Here is a 13,459-nt window from a genome sequence, read left to right as displayed (position 1 = left end):
CCCGGGGGGGGGGTGTACATATAGTTGCCGGGGATTTTAACAAGGTGTGTTTAAGGACTGTGCTCCCTAAATTTGTACAGTATGTACAGTGTGCCACCAGGAGGAAGAACACACTGGACCGTGTTTATTCCAACATAAAGGACGCATACAGAGCAGTGCCCATGCCACATCTGGGCTTGTCTGACCATCTTTCACTGCTCTTAATCCCAGCGTATACTCAGCTGATAAGACAAACTAAGCCAGAAAAGAAGATAATAAGAACCTGGCCAGCAGATGCACTTATTCAGCTACAGGACTGTTTTGCACACACGGAGTGGAGTATTTTTGAGTCCCAGGACCTGGAACAACATACAGAGTGTTGTGTTACATTAGGACCTGCACAGAAAATGTAACTGTTGACAGACGCATTCGGGTTTACCCCAATAACAAACCATGGATGAACAGAGAAGTACGGTCTCTGCTTAAAGCACGTAACTCTGCTTTCAGGTCCGGGGTGAAGGCCCAGTATAGCTCGGCGAGAGCGAATCTGAGGAGAGGCATTAAGGCAGCAAAAGAGGATTACAGGAGGAAAATAGAGGACCATCTGCAGCAGAACAACCCGCGGCAGGTGTGGCAGGGACTACAACATCTCACCAATTATAAAGGCAGATCATCGGTGGCTGTTGGTGGCGACGCTGAACTGGCAGAGGAGCTGAACCGTTTCTTTGCCCGTTTTGAGACAACAACATCACCCCCAGTCACCCTGCCTCCACCCTCAACCACATTGCATACTTTTGCACTACAAGAACACCAAGTGAGACGTGTGCTGAGGGCAGTGAACCCAAACAAGGCTTCTGGACCAGACGGAGTACTCTGTAAAGTACTGAAGGCTTGTGCAGACCAACTATCAGTGGTCTTTACAAGGATTTTTAACACCTCCCTTACACAAGCATCCATCCCCATGTGCCTAAAATCTGCCATAATTGTCCCTGTTCCCAAAAAACCTGCAGTCAGTAATTTAAATGACTACAGGCCTGTAGCCCTCACCTCAGTGGTCATGAAATGTTTTGAAAAACTTATCGCTGAGAACATCAATGCCAGCCTCCCTCACAGCTTTGATCCCCATCAGTTTGCATATAGAGAAAACAGGTCAACAGCAGATGCAATCAACACAACCCTTCATATCGCACTGAGTCACCTAGAGCAGCCAGGAACTTATGTTAGAATGCTGTTTATCGATTATAGTTCTGCATTTAATAGCATCATACCAGCCACTCTTGTGGAAAAACTGCTGCACCTAGGATTTTCCCGTTCCATCTGCACCTGGATTTTGGTCTTTCTCACTAACCGGCCACAGACTGTGAAAATTGGTTCCAACACCTCCTCTACCATCACTACTAGCATCGGCTCCCCACAGGGATGTGTGCTGAGTCCACTCCTTTATTCCCTGTACACTCACGACTGTATTCCCATCCATCCCTCCAACACCATTATTAAATTTGCAGACGACACAACGGTGGTCGGTTTAATAACAGGAGGAGATGAGTCCAAGTACAGGGAGGAGGTCCAGGCACTGTATAAGTGGTGTAGCAACAACAACCTGGTGCTTAATACTAAGAAAACTAAAGAAATGGTCATTGATTTTAGGAGAAAAAGGAATGTTCTTGTCCCACTACAAATTAACGGGGACGAGGTGGAGCAGGTCTCCACTTTTAAATTCCTTGGGACAACCATCTCTGACAATCTCTCCTGGAACGACAATACAACGGCCATTGTGAAGAAGTCCCAGCAGAGGTTGCACTTTCTCAGGCTACTCCAAAAAAAACAATCTGCGGAGAAATCTGCTAGTTACTTTTTATCGCTCCACCATTGAGAGTGTCCTTGTATACTGCCCCACAGTGTGGTACTCTGGATGTTCAGCAGCAAATAGGAAGGCAATGCAAAGAGTTATTAGGACTGCGGAAAAAATCATTGGTTGCCCGTTGCCTTCTTTGGAGGAAATTGCAAACAGCAGGTGTCTCCGCGGAGCCCGCAACATAATAAAGGATGACACCCACCCTGGACATGGACTGTTTAGCCTCCTGCCTTCTGGAAGGAGATACAGGAGTCTAAAAAGTAGGACAAATAGACTAAAAAACAGTTTCTATCCATGGGCCATAAGGACTCTAAACGGGAACAAGACCTAATGTTGACTGTTTTATTCTTAACATGCGATACATTTTAGGGTGTATAACACCAATATATTTTTTTTAAATATATTTTTTTAACATGTTATGTGATTATTTTTATAGATGATTTTTCATTTAATGTTATTTATTTAACTTAAAATGTCTATGGTCTTCTTTGTTTTTTTTTTGCTATTTGTGTGTGTTTTTTCAGTGATCAGATGGGCATTATAATTTCGTTGCATTGCAATGACAATAAAGCTTCTAACAAATGTGTGTGTAATGACATGGGTATGACATAGGTATTACAGGAGAGGGTGAAATATGAGGACATTGGCCATGTCCCCTCTTTTCAAAATGCTTATAAATCATACAGAATGAGCTTCTTTTTTTTTTAAAGTAAAAATGCAGAATGCTTCCTGTGATGGGTTGGTTTAGGGGTAGGGGCAGTGTAGGGGGATAGAAAATACGGTTTTACAGTATAAAAACCATTACGCCTATGGAATGTCCCCATATGACACAAAAACAAGCGTGTGTGCGTGTGTGCGTGTGTGCGTGTGTGCGTGTGTGCGTGTGTGCGTGTGCGTGTGCGTGTGCGTGTGCGTGTGTGTGTGTGTGTGTGTGTGTGTGTGTGTGTGTGCCTGTTTATGTGGTTTATGAGGACACAAAATTGTATAACTACATGCGTATTACACTGGTATTACACTATAAATGTGGTTTATGAGGACATATCAAATGTCCTCATAATTCAAACGGCCTTAAAAACATACTAAATTATGTTTTTTTTTTTAAAGTAAAAATGCAAAATGTTTCCTGTGATGGGTAGGTTAGGGGCAGGGGCAGGGGCAGGGGCAGTGTAAGGGGATAGAAAATACGGTTTGTACGGTATAAAAACTATTACGCCTATGGAGAGTCCCTGTAAACCACATAGACCAACGTGTGTGTGTGTGTGTGTGTGTGTGTGTGTGTGTGTGTGTGTGTACTTGTCTACCTATCTAACAGGGGACCTTGGCGTCGTTACACACTCACCAACAGGGGACCTCTGAGCCAAGAGGGGACATTTTTCAAGTCCCCTGTTGGTCATGCATTAAATCATGTGAAAATGAAGTAAAAAACTAAAGAAATGCTCTGGTGATTTTTTAAATGTTTGACCAATTAAGGACCTACAGGTGTGTGTGTTTAAATCATGTTAAAATCAAGAAACAACACTCTGGTGAATTTTTAAAAATTTTGACCAAGAGGGGACCTAAGAGTGTGTGAGTGTTTAAGGCCATGCTCAGCAGCTCCCCTGTAGGCTGGAGCAGGAACTGTAATAGCCCTTAAACACACGTCGTTCACACACACACACACTCCTCTATTGTTTGAATGGCCTGCTGTCCTCTGACTCTAGAGCTGCTGTTTAACAGACTGCTTACTAAAGGAACAAACATTATATAGATTATATCTCTTTACTAAATACCCTGACTAGTTTCAAACTTTGCATTACTTTAAAATTAAATACTACAGGATCCAAGAAAAAACGATTAAAAAATCTAAACAACCAGGATGTAATTAGAAATACATCTGCCATCAAAATGTGTGTGTCCTCAGTTTCTACAAATAAATATAGTAAATACCATCCATCATGGCCGTGGAGAGACCGTAAAACTTTATTAAATTATTAAGGGATCTCATTCAATGCTTTTGTAAACATTTTTTGTTTCTGTGTATATATATATATAACATTTTAATGACAGTGGCCTATAATTATTGAAAAATAATGCATTATTTTATTTATATAAAAAAAAAAAGGTACGGTAAATGGGACAAACTTTGCATCTAAAGTTCTTTTAAACAAGTGTTAACATAGACATTATTAAAAACATTTTATTTTAGCCAAGTATTTGTAAAAATAATGTGTGACTTTTGGCCCATATAAAAGGCCCATCTTACCACCTTATACATTTATGAGCTTTTTAAACTAACCACTTTTGATTTATTTATGTTTAACAAAATGATGCAGGTCCCCTGTTAGATAGTAAATCACGACGCCTGTGTGTTTGCTGTGACATTTCTTATCATCACAAACACACTGCAAAGATTTAGAGTTTTTACAGCAATAACTGAGTTTAAAGGGTTAAATCAAGCAGAGATAGCTCTCTAATGTATTAATTGCAGGTCATTATTGAATAGTGATTACGTTACACACACACTGACTCAGGTCCCCTGTTAGATAGTAAATCACGACGCCTGTGTGTTTGCTGTGACATTTCTTATCATCACAAACACACTGCAAAGATTTAGAGTTTTTACAGCAATAACTGAGTTTAAAGGGTTAAATCAAGCAGAGATAGCTCTCTAATGTATTAATTGCAGGTCATTATTGAATAGTGATTACGTTACACACACACTGACTCAGGTCCCCTGTTAGATAGTAAATCACGACGCCTGTGTGTTTGCTGTGACATTTCTTATCATCATAAACACACTGCAAAGATTTAGAGTTTTTACAGCAATACCTGAGTTTAAAGGGTTAAATCAAGCAGAAATAGCTCTCTAATGTATTAATTGCAGGTCATTATTGAATAGTGATTACGTTACACACACACACTCACTCAGGTCCCCTGTTAGATAGTAAATCACGACGCCTGTGTGTTTGCTGTGACATTTCTTATCATCACAAACACTCTGTAAAGATTTAGAGTTTTTACAGCAATAACTGAGTTTAAAGGGTTAAATCAAGCAGAGATAGCTCTCTAATGTATTAATTGCAGGTCATTATTGAATAATGAATATGTTACACACACACTGACTCAGGTCCCCTGTTAGATAGTAAATCACGACGCCTGTGTGTTTGCTGTGACATTTCTTATAATCACAAACACACTGCAAAGATTTAGAGTTTTTACAGCAATACCTGAGTTTAAAGGGTTAAATCAAGCAGAAATAGCTCTCTAATGTATTAATTGCAGGTCATTATTGAATAGTGATTACGTTACACACACACACTGACTCAGGTCCCCTGTTAGATAGTAAATCACGACGCCTGTGTGTTTGCTGTGACATTTCTTATCATCACAAACACTCTGTAAAGATTTAGAGTTTTTACAGCAATACCTGAGTTTAAAGGGTTCAATCAAGCAGAAATAGCTCTCTAATGTATTAATTGCAGGTCATTATTGAATAATGAATATGTTACACACACACACTGAGTCGAGTCCCGTTAGATAGTAAATCACGACGCCTGTGTGTTTGCTGTGACATTTCTTATCATCACAAACACACTGCAAAGATTTAGAGTTTTTACAGCAATACCTGAGTTTAAAGGGTTAAATCAAGCAGAAATAGCTCTCTAATGTATTAATTGCAGGTCATTATTGAATAGTGATTACGTTACACACACACTCACTCAGGTCCCCTGTTAGATAGTAAATCACGACGCCTGTGTGTTTGCTGTGACATTTCTTATCATCACAAACACACTGTAAAGATTTAGAGTTTTTACAGCAATACCTGAGTTTAAAGGGTTAAATCAAGCAGAAATAGCTCTCTAATGTATTAATTGCAGGTCATTATTGAATAGTGATTACGTTACACACACACTGACTCAGGTCCCCTGTTAGATAGTAAATCACGACGCCTGTGTGTTTGCTGTGACATTTCTTATCATCACAAACACACTGTAAAGATTTAGAGTTTTTACAGCAATACCTGAGTTTAAAGGGTTAAATCAAGCAGAAATAGCTCTCTAATGTATTAATTGCAGGTCATTATTGAATAGTGATTACGTTACACACACACTGACTCAGGTCCCCTGTTAGATAGTAAATCACGACGCCTGTGTGTTTGCTGTGACATTTCTTGTTGTCATAAACACACTGCAAAGATTTAGAGTTTTTACAGCAATACCTGAGTTTAAAGGGTTAAATCAAGCAGAAATAGCTCTCTAATGTATTAATTGCAGGTCATTATTGAATAGTGATTACGTTACACACACACACTCACTCAGGTCCCCTGTTAGATAGTAAATCACGACGCCTGTGTGTTTGCTGTGACATTTCTTATCATCATAAACACACTACAAAGATTTAGAGTTTTTACAGCAATACCTGAGTTTAAAGGGTTAAATCAAGCAGAAATAGCTCTCTAATGTATTAATTGCAGGTCATTATTGAATAGTGATTACGTTACACACACACACTCACTCAGGTCCCCTGTTAGATAGTAAATCACGACGCCTGTGTGTTTGCTGTGACATTTCTTATCATCACAAACAAACTGTAAAGATTTAGAGTTTTTACAGCAATACCTGAGCTTAAAGGGTTAAATCAAGCTGAAATAGCTCTCTAATGTATTAATTGCCGGTCATTATTGAATAGTGAATATGTTACACACACACTGACTCAGGTCCCCTGTTAGATAGTAAATCACGACGCCTGTGTGTTTGCTGTGACATTTCTTATCATCACAAACACACTGCAAAGATTTAGAGGTTTTACAGCAATACCTGAGTTTAAAGGGTTAAATTAAGCAGAAATAGCTCTCTAATGTATTAATTGCAGGTCATTATTGAATAGTGATTACGTTACACACACACTCACTCAGGTCCCCTGTTAGATAGTAAATCACGACGCCTGTGTGTTTGCTGTGACATTTCTTGTTGTCATAAACACACTGCAAAGATTTAGAGGTTTTACAGCAATACCTGAGTTTAAAGGGTTAAATCAAGCAGAAATAGCTCTCTAATGCATTAATTGCAGGTCATTATTGAATAGTGATTACGTTACACACACACTGACTCAGGTCCCCTGTTAGATAGTAAATCACGACGCCTGTGTGTTTGCTGTGACATTTCTTATCATCATAAACACACTACAAAGATTTAGAGTTTTTACAGCAATACCTGAGTTTAAAGGGTAAATCAAGCAGAAATAGCTCTCTAATGCATTAATTGCAGGTCATTATTGAATAGTGATTTACGTTACACACACACACTGACTCAGGTCCCCTGTTAGATAGTAAATCACGACGCCTGTGTGTTTGCTGTGACATTTCTTATCATCATAAACACACTGTAAAGATTTAGAGTTTTTACAGCAATAACTGAGTTTAAAGGGTTAAATCAAGCAGAAATAGCTCTCTAATGTATTAAATGCAGGTCATTATTGAATAGTGATTACGTTACACACACACTGACTCAGGTCCCCTGTTAGATAGTAAATCACGACGCCTGTGTGTTTCTCTCCTCAACCCCCACAACCCCCCACTCACAATTTACATTTCAATAAGGGGAGACTTGAAAAACCAGTTTGTGAACCACAGGCCAACGTAGCTCAAACTACCAATGTGGCAGAACCCTTCTCAAATAAACTAGAGAAGATGCTGGGATTTGCCCTGCCAAATTAAACTAAATTACAGTTTTTACAATCGCTAGGCCACATTTCTCAATACTTTGGTCATTTTCAAAACTTGTTCTCCAAACCAACTTTCTGCTTCACATCAGTTATTTCACATTCAAAATCCACAAAAACTAACAAAACACTTAATTCATGTCTCAAATCAAGTGCCAATGATCCACAGTTTAGCTTGCACAGACTGAAGTTGTGTTCACTCTGTGAAGAGTTTTGAAAAAGTGACCAACATTTGTTTGACAAAATTGAGAGTGCCAGAGACTTTGACTAAGGAGAATATTCTGAGCACACTGTGTGATGTTATTGAGATCTTTTATGAAACTTTTTAGAGGTGACAAAAGTGAGAGTTCCAGAGTATCTAGCTGAAGAAAAAAGTCTGAGCACAGCATGCGATACTGTTGAGATCCCTTCTGAAACTTTAGAGGAGACACATATGAGCAATCCAGTCTCTCTAGCCAAGGAGACAAATCAGAGCATAGTATGTGATGTTGTTGAGATCTCTTATGAAACTTTAGTGGAGATAAACATGAGAGAATGTCATTTTTTGTCTCAGGATAAACATGTGAGAAGCAGGAGACTTATGTCTCAATTTGATTCACTTGATCTCATTTCTGTCTAGGAGAAAGATGTGAGTTGAGAAGGAGATCTCAGGTTTGATTTTCCTTTCCTCTAGGTTGGCCTTGGGTTTTTGGGTTTTTAGGGTTTTTAGGGCCCTATAAAATCCGTTTTATTTTTTCCCAAATTCCGTTTTTTCCGTTTTAATTTTTGCAGATTCCTTTTTTTCCGTTAAAATGTTTGGTAATTCAGTTTTTTTACCCTTTACTGTAATTTTGGTGAAAAAAGAGTTTGCTTTTAATGTTAATATAATACAACATAAAACAAAAAATAGGAATGACCTTAAATTTATCGAGGTAACAAACATCACATTTACTTTTTAGGACGAATATGATATTTTACATAATACTGCACTTCAAATACTTCAAATATTAATGGTTATTAGCTTTAAACATTCCGGTAAAATAAATTATAATAGTTTATATAAGTTAAAATGAAAGTGCTCCATTAGCTTTTTCTTTCAAGTAATTTTTTTTTTAAAAATAACTAAAAAAAAAAAATCATAAGAATCATATTTTACAGTACTCTTAAGTACTATTAAGTAAAACATTTAAATTTGAAAATTAACATAAAAAAAAACATTGCACCATGAAATCATGTAGTGAATTGTTCTGTGTTTAACAATCACCATAATGATATCCAGAGCTGTGAAAAATAAAAATACACGAAAACACAACACTGCCAGAAGTGTTTTTCCCCAACTTCAAAGGCCCCTTTAAATGATTAAAACTAGATGCTTAATTTTAACTTTAAGGTTACTTATCATGTAAACTACCCATATAGAGCATGTTAAATGCATGTTTGGAACAGACTAACAGAGGGGAAAACGGTCGCATTTGCAGCAGATATGCATTGCTGCCTAATGTGCACATTATAAATCAAAGCACGAGATGACAGGGGTCGAGCAGAACACCGGAAAATCTGACAGAATGGACAATATTTGTCTGTCAGTGCAATACACGAGCGCGGCTCACGCTCTCCATACGGAAAGCTTCTGCGCCGCCTGCGCGTGCAGTGTGAAACCGCCGTTAGCGTCGAGTTTCTTAACTTTTTCGCTGCCGAAAGCAGAGCCGTGGAGACCAACTTCGCCATACTTTCATTGTTTTGAAGGGCGAGCTGAAATGACGGGAGGGGTTGTGTCGCGAAGATTTGCTTCCCCCGGTCTGCACTTTCCTCAGACATACGTTCTCCACCCACACGAAACAGAATTTCATTACAAATATGTAAAATTCCGGGGAAATCTGCGTTAACACCAGATTCCGCGTTTATATGCAGATTCCGCGTTAATATGCCAATTCCGCGATTCCGTCCGCGATTCCGTGATCGCGGAAATCATAGGGCCCTAGGTTTTCAAGTCTTTCCTTATTTATTATTATTAAAATGTAAATTGTGTGGGGGGTTGTGTGGATCTACTGTGTTTGTGGGCCCAGTTTACAGCAGTTAGTTCACCTACAAATGAAAATTAGCCCATGATTTACTCACCCTCAAGTCATCCCAAGTGTATATGACATTCTTTTTTCAAATGAATAAAATCTGAGTTATTTAAATTTATATTAAAAAAGTCCTGGCTCTTCCCAGCTTTAAAATGCCAGTGCCTTGTCGGTCCATAAAAGTGCATCTAACCATCATATAACTTATCCACACAGTAACTGATCCATAGACTAAAATACTAGCTTTCGGTTTTCAGTGCCACACGAATCACATTGCGCTTAAAGGACAACTCCGGTGAGAAATGACCATAGGGGTAATTAACAGATGGTTATCGAGTAGATCGTTCTCTGGGATGCGGTTTCATGAAAATCGAATTTAAAGAGTTTTATCTCTAAACACAGATTAGCTTATAATGTTTGTCTATGGGGCATGGAATAAGTGAAATTAAATTGCTAGTTAATACCACTAACAAGGCTCAAAATAACCTCACACTAACAAGGCAGCATAATGAGGATCCCTACATGCAAACCGCAGCATTGAGAACTTGTTAGAGTACAAACGGTTTAATAAGAAGATACTTTCTAAAGACAGTACATTACACGTTTACAGACTGCAGCCATCTTGGAAAACAGTCTCGACGACTCGAGCCACGAACGTTGTGCTAAGTGAGCTGGTCGATAGGAATTAAGTTTGTGAAATCTAATTACATGGACTTTTTTTTCTTTTTTTTTCTCTACTGCGTTCAGTGCTTTCTTCCGGAAACAATGGCCCATATGAGATTCCAAGTCACAGTTCATCACTTAGCACAGCGTTCGTCACTCAAATCTGTTTTTAGAGATAAAACTCTTTACACTTGATTTCCATGAAAACGCATCCCAGAGAACGATCTACTCGGTAACCATCTATTAATTACCCCAAGGGTCATTTCTCACCGGAGTTGTACTTTAAAGAGTAACCCTTCTTCACCCATGAATCCTTGACGTATGTGCACTGACAAACGCAGAAGAGAGAAGATAGAGCTAAACAAAACTTAGCGTCAGGGGTTACTCTTTTCATAATAACACTAAAACACAATTTCTTTCAATAAAAATAGTTTGTTTAGTCTATAAAGTTTAAAATATGGACATTGTTCTTACACAAACGTGCCACTTTGCTTCAGAAGGCTCTTCATTACTCACGTGCTATATGGGTGAACACCTAAAGCACACGCCCCAAAAGCTGTATCTCTGACAGTCCACGAATGCTAAACTAAAATGCTAAAATTAATACAAAATTATTTTTAAAAAAATAGGAAGTATCCCAGTAAACATAGTTGCTTATGTCATAGTAGGTTCAGTTAAGTGAACATACACTTTGAGAAAAAGTAACTTTAAAATTATTAACTTATAAAAAAAAAAAAAAAAAAAAAAAAAAAAAATATATATATATATATATTTTTTTTTTTTTTTTTTTTTTTTTTACAGTGAGGACAATACAGTGTTATATTACAACTACTGACAGACCGTCCTGAAAAGCACTGTTTATTTCATGTGTATCATATCTTTTGTATTTATTTGTGCTTTCACTTGTAATGTGTTTGGGCTAGTGGTTTAGATGTGTTCTTGAAATTGGAATACAGAATAGTGTGTGTGTTGAGTTTGCTGCTCAACCCCCCACCAGTAATTTACATTTCAATGCATGAAGACTCTCACAGGTGATACAAAGAAGCTCACTACTGTTACCTGTGTCCTAGACCAAATACACTGCCAAAAATAAATTGAAATTACATGATGAAATGAAATTACAATCGCTAGGACACATTTCCCAATCTTTAGGAGAACTGAGTGAGGAGTTTATAAATTTGCTAACCAACTTTCAGCTTCACAGCAGTTAATTTTACTTTTACAAATCAACTCATTCTTCCAGAGCACTAGCAGCGCAGGTTTACATCAACACTAACATCAGGAACATTATACAATTAAAATGTCTTTACAAAACTAGAATGACACTCTCTGCTGCTTATAATTCACTGCATGCTTACAGTACAATACAACATTATTCCTAAGTTTCCTCTTTTGAATGGATGGTAATGGCCTAACACTTGTGTTGGTGTTCAGTTTCATCAAAGTTGCTTTGATAGTGTTTGATTTTTTTAGCAGTATAAATTGCATTACAGTATTACTGTATACATGTTGTAAATTGCTGTCTCATTCAGTTTTGTATTATGTTATTGTTTTGTCCATAAGTTTAACACTTTTGAAAACAGCATGTAAGGATGTGCGAATTGGTCTGTAGAACAAAGATTTGATTGTGTTTGTGTCAAAGTGAGAAAAGATTTCAGGTAAATTGAAAGATGTTGCCATTGAATGCATTTTTTGCTAAAGCAATGTTGATCCACAGTTAAGCTGTGATATAAAATGTTCTTTTACAAAACATTTCTCAATAATAAACACACTTTTTCAACTTTTTCAACTCTTCACAGAGTGAACACAACTTCAGTCTGTGCAAGCTAAACTGTGGATCATTGGCACTTGATTTGAGACGTGAATTAAGTGTTTTGTTGGTTTTTGTGGATTTTGAATGTGAAATAACTGATGTGAAGCAGAAAGTTGGTTTGGAGAACTGTGTGAAGGATTTTGAAAATGACCAAAGTATTGAGAAATGTGGCCTAGCGATTGTAAAAAATGTAATTTAGTTTAATTTGGCAGGGCAAATCCCAGCATCTTCTCTAGTTTATTTGAGAAGGGTTCTGCCACATTGGTAGTTTGAGCTCTATTGGCCTGTGGTTCACAAACTGGTTTTTCAAGTCTCCCCTTATTGAAATGTAAATTGTGAGTGGGGGGTTGTGGGGGTTTAGGAGAGAAACACACAGGCGTCGTGATTTACTATCTAACAGGGGACCTGAGTCAGTGTGTGTGTAACGTAATCACTATTCAATAATGACCTGCATTTAATACATTAGAGAGCTATTTCTGCTTGATTTAACCCTTTAAACTCAGTTATTGCTGTAAAAACTCTAAATCTTTGTAGTGTGTTTACGATGATAAGAAATGTCACAGCAAACACACAGGCGTCGTGATTTACTATCTAACAGGGGACCTGAGTGAGTGTGTGTGTAACGTAATCACTATTCAATAATGACCGGCAATTAATACATTAGAGAGCTATTTCTGCTTGATTTAACCCTTTAAACTCAGGTATTGCTGTAAAACCTCTAAATCTTTGCAGAGTGTTTGTGATGATAAGAAATGTCACAGCAAACACAGAGGCGTCGTGATTTACTATCTAACAGGGGACCTGAGTGAGTGTGTGTGTAACATAATCACTATTCAATAATGACCTGCAATTAATACATTAGAGAGCTATTTCTGCTTGATTTAACCCTTTAAACTCAGGTATTGCTGTAAAAACTCTAAATCTTTGCAGTGTGTTTGTGATGATAAGAAATGTCACAGCAAACACACAGGCGTCGTGATTTACTATCTAACAGGGGACCTGAGTCAGTGTGTGTGTGTAACATAATCACTATTCAATAATGACCTGCAATTAATACATTAGAGAGCTATTTCTGCTTGATTTAACCCTTTAAACTCAGGTATTGCTGTAAAACCTCTAAATCTTTGCAGTGTGTTTGTGATGATAAGAAATGTCACAGCAAACACACAGGTGTCGTGATTTACTATCTAACAGGGGACCTGAGTCAGTGTGTGTGTAACGTAATCACTATTCAATAATGACCTGCAATTAATACATTAGAGAGCTATTTCTGCTTGATTTAACCCTTTAAACTCAGTTATTGCTGTAAAAACTCTAAATCTTTACAGTGTGTTTGTGATGATAAGAAATGTCACAGCAAACACACAGGCGTCGTGATTTACTATCTAACAGGGGACCTGAGTC

At 37.8% G+C, this 13,459-nt stretch overlaps 1 protein-coding gene across 1 annotated transcript in view; it reads left to right on the top strand.

Annotated features, from left to right (window-relative positions):
• The window catches only part of crhr1 (corticotropin releasing hormone receptor 1), a 234,512-nt gene that overhangs the window by 146,206 nt on the left and 74,847 nt on the right, over positions 1 to 13,459 (top strand). The gene's annotated exons all lie outside the window — the stretch shown is intronic.

Source organism: Pseudorasbora parva, chromosome 2 (genome assembly GCF_024679245.1).
Source record: "Pseudorasbora parva isolate DD20220531a chromosome 2, ASM2467924v1, whole genome shotgun sequence".
Taxonomy (NCBI): domain Eukaryota; kingdom Metazoa; phylum Chordata; class Actinopteri; order Cypriniformes; family Gobionidae; genus Pseudorasbora; species Pseudorasbora parva.
This window is presented reverse-complemented; position numbering and strand designations above follow the sequence as displayed.